Below are 7163 nucleotides of genomic sequence, written 5' to 3' on the forward strand. Positions count from 1 at the left end.
TCCTCTTCCTCCTCTTCCTCCTCCTCCCCCTTCCCCTCCCCCCTTCCCCCCTCCTCCTCCTCCTCCTCTTCTTCTTCTTCTTCTTCTTCTTCTTCTTCTTCTTCTTCTTCTTCTTCTTCTTCTTCTTCTTCTTCTTCTTCTTCTTCTTCTTCTTCACTTTTGTAGTTAAGCCCCATTTTGCGTCATCATGGTGTAGGTAGGCACCGTGGATCCTATATGGTCCTCTGTAGCCTTTCCCTGGTGAGTCAGGGCCTGCTGGTAGATAGCCTTCATCAAGACAAGAACCTTGCATTCTCTTGCTGGCTTCCTAGTAGTTTCAAAGAAGGACTAAACATTTACATTTTGTGAATGCTATTTTGACATTATAAACATTATCAAAAGTGTAAGGGGAGGTATTGGCTCAGGACCTCCAAGACCAAGTTCTCACCACAGAGAGATTTATTTGCCTCAGAGGGACAAAAGGGCAAGGAATAAGAAACAAAGACAGGAGATAGAGGATGAGGGAGAAGGGGAGGGAATGGGAGGGGAAGGGGTATTTGTTCTAGAGGGGGACAAAGGATTGCCTCTGGGTAGTGAGGAGACAGACATGGCACATAGGAAAATGGCAGTTTATAGAGATAAAGGGCAAAACCCCATGTTATGATGAGATGTTTAATTTTCATTGGGGATATTGATGAGGTGAACTAAGGTGTGTGTGTGTGGAGTCTTTTGGTTGCTGGGCTTCAATACTTTGAAAACTGGGCTTTGATAGTCAGCCTCAGGAGAAGGAAGTGGCCAAATTGGAAGGGAATATAAGGACAGAGAAAAAGGAGGGAGGTGATTGGAGAAGGGATGGAGAGAAGAAGGTTTATGGGGCATATGGGGAGGGGGGATCCGGGGAAAAAGGAAATCATTTGGAATGAAAACAAGAATATAGAAAATAAAAATATTTAAAAAAGGAAGTGGCCAAATAAGGGCATAGACCATGGTGGCCAGCTTTAGGAATGTAACCTAATGGTTTTTAGCAAGGCAGAGGGAATGGGGGAGAAGGGCGAGGCCCTCCAGCACCGTGCTTTCAACACTCAAGCGGCCAGAGCCCCTTCAAAAATCATATGCTTCTGGTTCTTTAATATAGCCCTATAGAGATGTAATGATTAAATGACCTTCTAATGTTTATGTGTCCTTGCACTTTGGAACTGAAACCTGTATGGTCATAAAATGTTATTTTCTCTTAATCCATTCCTAGACTCTACTTGCTAATAACACATTTTTAAATTTAATATTGTTTCTCAGACATTGACAAGCGAGACTGGCTAATTGTGGTTCTCTTGGTTAGCAGTGCAATGTTTTCTGGAGCTGGTGTCAGGGTTGTGCCAGCCTCATGGAGTGAGCTGGGAACCGTCACTTCATTCCATCTGCTCGTGTAGAAGATGGCGCCACAATCCCACGCCTTTAGACATAGTCCCCAAGGCCCTGCGGCTGTATCGACCTCCCCGGTCCCCATCTCCACTTCTTGGTTTCTCAGATTCTATGCTCCAGGACCTTGGCTTTCTATTCCCTCTCAGCCATTTCTACTGTTTGGTCCGTGAACTCGGTCTTCCAGGACCTAGGCTCTCTGTTTCTTCACCCCCATCCTACTGCTTGGCTTCTCTCTTTCAACCACAGAGCTTTTGTTCCCCTTCCTTCCTTGGAGGAGAGGTTTTCTTTATCTCTTTGGTCTGGTTTCAGCCAGATCACTCTTTCCCTGATCCCCACCTAGGTTGGCTTCTGGCTTCTGCTATTGCTGGCCATGTCTCTCCATCCACTCTTGCCACACCCACAGCTTTGTTTTAGTTTATATGATTTCTAACTTAGGCGTGAACATCCATCCCTCTTATACAGCAGGCTGCCAGCTCTTTGAGGACAGGGACCAGGATTTTGTTTACCTGAGCACATTGCCCAGTGTCTGTCACATAGTGCTCTGTAAGAAGGTAGAGAATGGAAGAGAGCCTTTTCCTTCACTGGGAAGGGAAGTACTTCAGCGTGCTATACTAATAAAAATTTCCCGCAGGCACAGGCTCTGGCAAGCACATTTAACATTTTTACCTCTTCAGTTCCTCTGTTGCTTTATATAACATGCTTAAACTTCTGTTTTCCCACACTTAAGTTCTCACCACTACCTCTTGTCTTTCACTGCTGGGAAGCCAGATTAGAGGCCCCTCTGCCCCTCCTAGCTATGCCAAGTTATAAAACTCTGGGCCTATAGTTATACCCGTGCTGTGACCAAACAAATTTAAGCGAATAACCAACATTTGCAATCTTTTGATTATACAACCAACCCTCATCTCAGACATAGGAAGGAAACTGCCTTTGACGCTGAGTGACAGGGGTGGCCATGTACAATAAATTCAGGGGGTCGGCCAGCCCGTTTCTTGCCACTAGGGGTAACCAGTTACTATAGTGATTGCTAAACATGATGAGCTTTTCCTCAGGAAGATTTTTTTTTTCCTTCAGAATTTTCTAGATTCCTGACTGGATTTGCACCCAGCTTCTCAAGGACCAGAGCTTTTCACCCTGTGCTTGGATGTGGTGGGTAGGTTTTTAGTTCCCCCAGCGAGTCTTTTAGATTCTTTCTTGGATTATTACTCATTTTGCTGGAGATCTGTCCTTGAGCGTGTCTCTCAGGGCAGGTCTATGCACACAGACATCCAGCCCCCATGTTTATGTCATAGGACCCAGTGGGCAAGGTTATCAGACAGACTTCTTGTTCCTCTGCATACTGCTATTTGCTATTTTTCTCAATGCTGTGACCAAATACCTCACAGAAGCAACTTCCAGGTAGAGATGTTTATTTTGGCTATGGTTTGGGGGCACAGTCCATCTTGAGGGAAAGTCATGGTGGCCAGGGTGGCTTGTTCTACAGCAGCAAGAGCTCACAGCACAACTCACCTGCATCTTGGCAGACAGGAAGCACAGAGCTTGGACCCAAAGCGCCTATCGTCCTTAGGACCAAGCCTTCAGTGACCCACTTCCACTATGTAGGCCACAGTCTTCCAAAATACTACAGCCAGGTGGAGACCAGAGGTTCAAACACAGGAGCTTATGGAGGACGTTTTCTCAAATCTTCTGATGTTTCACTCCTGGGGTGTTTTAGAATTCTCTGTATCTTTAGAATCTGGCAATTCATTCTGAACATGAAATTTTACTTAGAAAGTAAGCCTTTGCCATTCCCTGTTTGGAAGGGACTTTGAGCATGTACGTCTTTCTTTAGCAGTGAGGTGGGTTCTTGTGACTGCTTCCTTCATTTTTCTCCTCTTCCTGTTCTTGTTTTTAATTCAAGGATTCTTACTAAAAGCCAAAGATGAACTGTATGTGTATATTAACTTTGTGTGTGCTTTCAAGATGTGTATGTGTGTGTGTGTGTGTGTGTGTGTGTGCTTCTCTCCTGCTCTGTGTCAGTGGAGAATTCCGTTGACTTTACTATCTTTATTGTTGGAGTTCAACTCTGTCTATTTTAACCTTTCTTTAACTGTCTGATTTGTTTCAGAGCTGTGACCCTTAATTTCCAGGAAGTCTTTTTATTTATTTCTGATTGCTCTCTGTTCACACTGACTCATGTTCCCATCAAGTCTGTCTTCCTGTAGAGTTCCAGGGAGGAGAGGCCACAGTGTGCGTGCATGTCTTTGGATGTGTCTGTATATAAATCTGTGTGTGTCTGTGTGAGTGTGTGTCTGTCTGTGTGTGCCTCAGTGTGTGTGTATTCATGTGTCCCCAGGTACACATGTGTGGAGCTCAGAGGATAACTTTGGTATCCTCAGGTACCATCCAGCTTTTTGTTACCGCTGTACTGTTTTGAGGCAGGGTCTGTCACTGGGACCTTGGATTTGCCAGTTTGGCTGCTTGATTAGCCAACAAGCCCTAGAGATTCTTTTGCCTTTGCCTCCCCGGGCTAGGACTACAACCCACTCTACCATGCCCAGGTCTTCACATGGGTGCTAAGGACTAAAGTCAAAGGCTCACTCTTGTGCTCTTAGTACTTAACCGAGAGCCTCCCCAATTCTGTATTGGTCAGGGTCTGAGCCAGGAAGGTCAACAAGGATGGGGTGAATCCTTTTAGAGTCTGAGATAGTGCCCTGCATGGGGAAGGCAGGATTTTGAGCCCAGAGACCTCACAGCTCCAGTTCCTCTATGAAACAGACTAAACAGTCTCAGCTTGCTCATACTCACATACATAGACATATAAACACACACATACATACCCAAACACACACACACACACACACACGAAGAAAAACACCTTTGGGTTTGTGGTGCAGATGGTGGGAATAGTATGGACAGAGTTCCTGGTGGCCCTAGCTGTGGTAGACTATGGGGATCATGTGGGCAGAAGTCCTGGTGACTCTGGCTATGGTAGACTTTTGGGGTGGTGTGGGTAGAACTGCTGGTGGCCCTGGCTGTGGTAGACTGGGGATGGTGTGGGCAGAAGTCCCTTTGGGGATGATGTGGGTAGAACTGCTGGTGGCCCTGACTTTGCACTTTAGTAGTGAATGAATGAGTCGTCTTCAATGAATCCTGTACAAAGGCCCACACTTGCTCACCCTCACACAGGAGTGGCAAATCGCCTCTTGTTACTCTTCACCCCCAGGGCTGTCTTGCTTTCTGACTATATATACACATGCGTGCATGTATTTTAGTCATTTCTGGGCAGCTTCTCATGAATATTCAAATCCAAGCACTTAGGGCTCTGAGAGTGATTCAAATGTTTGTTGCACAATGGGATTGATCTTAATATAGCTGTGTCACCAAAGGATGCGCGTCTACATGGGTCTCCTCAGCGGCCCCCACAGCCTGTTGGGCCAAGAAAGGACAGGTAACAAACTCAACAAACTTCCGGTCCTGGCCTAATGGAGGCTTGTCTGGCAGGGCTGGGGAGCCTCTGGCATTCTTCTTTTTACATATTCCTTTCTGTAGAGACCCGGGGTCATGAGAGCATAGCCAGTAAGTCGAGTGTGCTGTAGTGGCCATTGCTTCCACTGATACTTATGGTTTAGGTGGTGTGTGTCCTGCTGTAGCAGACAGACAAGGCTGTCTCCTGAGGGAGAGAGACATGGGGATCAGAGATGGCTAAGAGACACTTCAGGTTTGTATCTCTTCTGCATCCATCTCCAGCTGGAAGAGTTGGGTAGCCAATGCCTTCTTTCTCCTGAGTCCCCTGAGGGATGTTGTTCCTTTCTTATAGGGACTCAGAGTCACCCATGGAAGCAGGACCTGGGAAGAAGACTGTCATGGTGGACTCTGTGTCATTCCTCCTTGAAAGTGGTTACCTGGGAGTGAGTGGTTCTCCAGGAGTGGCTATGGAACAGACAATCAAAATTGGATGCATCTTTTTTCTCTCCTCTCCTCTCCTCTCCTCTCCTCTCCTCTCCTCTCCTCTCCTCTCCTCTCCTCTCCCTTCTCTGAGCTACTGACCCTTCCTTATGTAGCTATGTAGCCCTGGCTGGAGTGAAACTTGGTGTGTAGACCAGGCTAGCCACAGACTTTACAAGGATTCACATGACATGCCTCTGGCTCCCAATGCTGGGATTAAAGGTATGCACCATCAGGCATGGCCTTATTTCTTAAGTTGATACTTAATTTCTCTAAGTTGTCCAAGGTGGTCTTGAACTTGCATTCCCTTGTCTTAGCTTCCACAATACCTAGGATTTCCTGTGTAACTGGCCCACCTCTTCATCTGCCTTTGGGATGGCAGAATGGAGGGTGTGGGTGGCACTAATCTTGATAGAGCGCCACTGTACTAGGCATAGAGCCTGGGTAAAGGGCTGGAGTTGGGAGACTCTGAGGAGCACATTAGGTGGCACTTGCCACTCCTCACAGCCTGTGCTTACTGTTGACAGTGGGGCTCGCAAAGGCTAGCTTCCCTGGAGAGCTTCTTGGGTCAGCTCCAGGGCTCTGGAGTAGGTGTGGCCCATCTTCAGATATGAGCAGAGTGCCAGACCATAGACTCTCCAGGCCCCCATACTGCTATTATATGTAGCTCTTAGTCAACTCTGGAGCAAGTTCAGACCCACCCAGAACATTCTATACCATACAACCACTAATTATTTCATATGTTAGTCTGGCATTACTATAACAAAGTCCTTGAGTTAGGGTATTTTATAAAGAGAGGTGTGTTCACAGCTCTGGACATGCATGAACTCAGCACTGGTATCCATTCAGCATCAGTCCAGGGGCTTCCTGTTTCATCACGACATGGTGGATGACATCATACGTGGGGTGAAGAGACAGATGAGCACACTAGCTTGTTCTCTCTTCCTCTTCTTATAAAGCGACTTATGCCATTATGGGATTCTCAATGAATAGGATCTTAATGAGTCCTAATTGTTTCCCAATACAATTAACAATTGGAGACTGTGTTTGCAACACACGTGTTCCAGGAAAAGCATTCAAGCCATGCCTTTGCTTCACTCTTGGCCAGGGAGCTGTTCTGTTCCAGATTGCACCCTTTACTACATTCAGGGATTCTGAGACTTGCCCTGGATGCATCCCAGGATCCTCTAGTGGGCAGCTATTCTAAGAGTAGACATTGTCATGTCACTGCTGCAGATGAAGAGTCGAGCTCTGGAGAGGAGGAATCTGCTTCAGTCTAACGCCTCAAGATGGCAGAGCTCCAGGAGGGCTCTGGGGAGCAGTCTCTCCGATGCTGCAGATCTGGCTCTGCAGATGTTACTGCTGATCCTAGCGACACGACTCTGCCTTCTCCCTCAAGCCAGGCTAGGGCCTTGCAGGCACGTGCGGTTGGCCTGCTTCCTTTAAGACATTCTCCATTTTGCCTGTGGTGTGTGTGTGTGTCTCCAGAGGAACAGAATTAATAGAATAAATTACTTTGACATGCACAGCTTGGGAATGATCTGACTGGGACAAAGGGGAATGGAGAAAGGACAGACACTTGTAGAGCTGGTATGGCTAGGACCACGTGTTTGGATGGAGACACTCCAGCATTCTGGGAATGATACATTTATTAAATACAGCAGAACAAGGAGGCAAGTTTATTGTATACAGCTGACCTAGGAGGCAAGTTAGCTAATTGTGCTAGTGGGTCTTTGTAGGGGAGCAGTTTCAGCTGCGGTCATCCTGGAGGAAAAAGCTGTGGTTAATACTTTCTGCATACACTGTTAGCATCTATACTCAGACTAGAGAGAAGTCTT

The sequence above is a fragment of the Apodemus sylvaticus genome, chromosome 6 (assembly GCF_947179515.1).
Source record: "Apodemus sylvaticus chromosome 6, mApoSyl1.1, whole genome shotgun sequence".
NCBI classification, from domain to species: Eukaryota; Metazoa; Chordata; class Mammalia; order Rodentia; family Muridae; genus Apodemus; species Apodemus sylvaticus.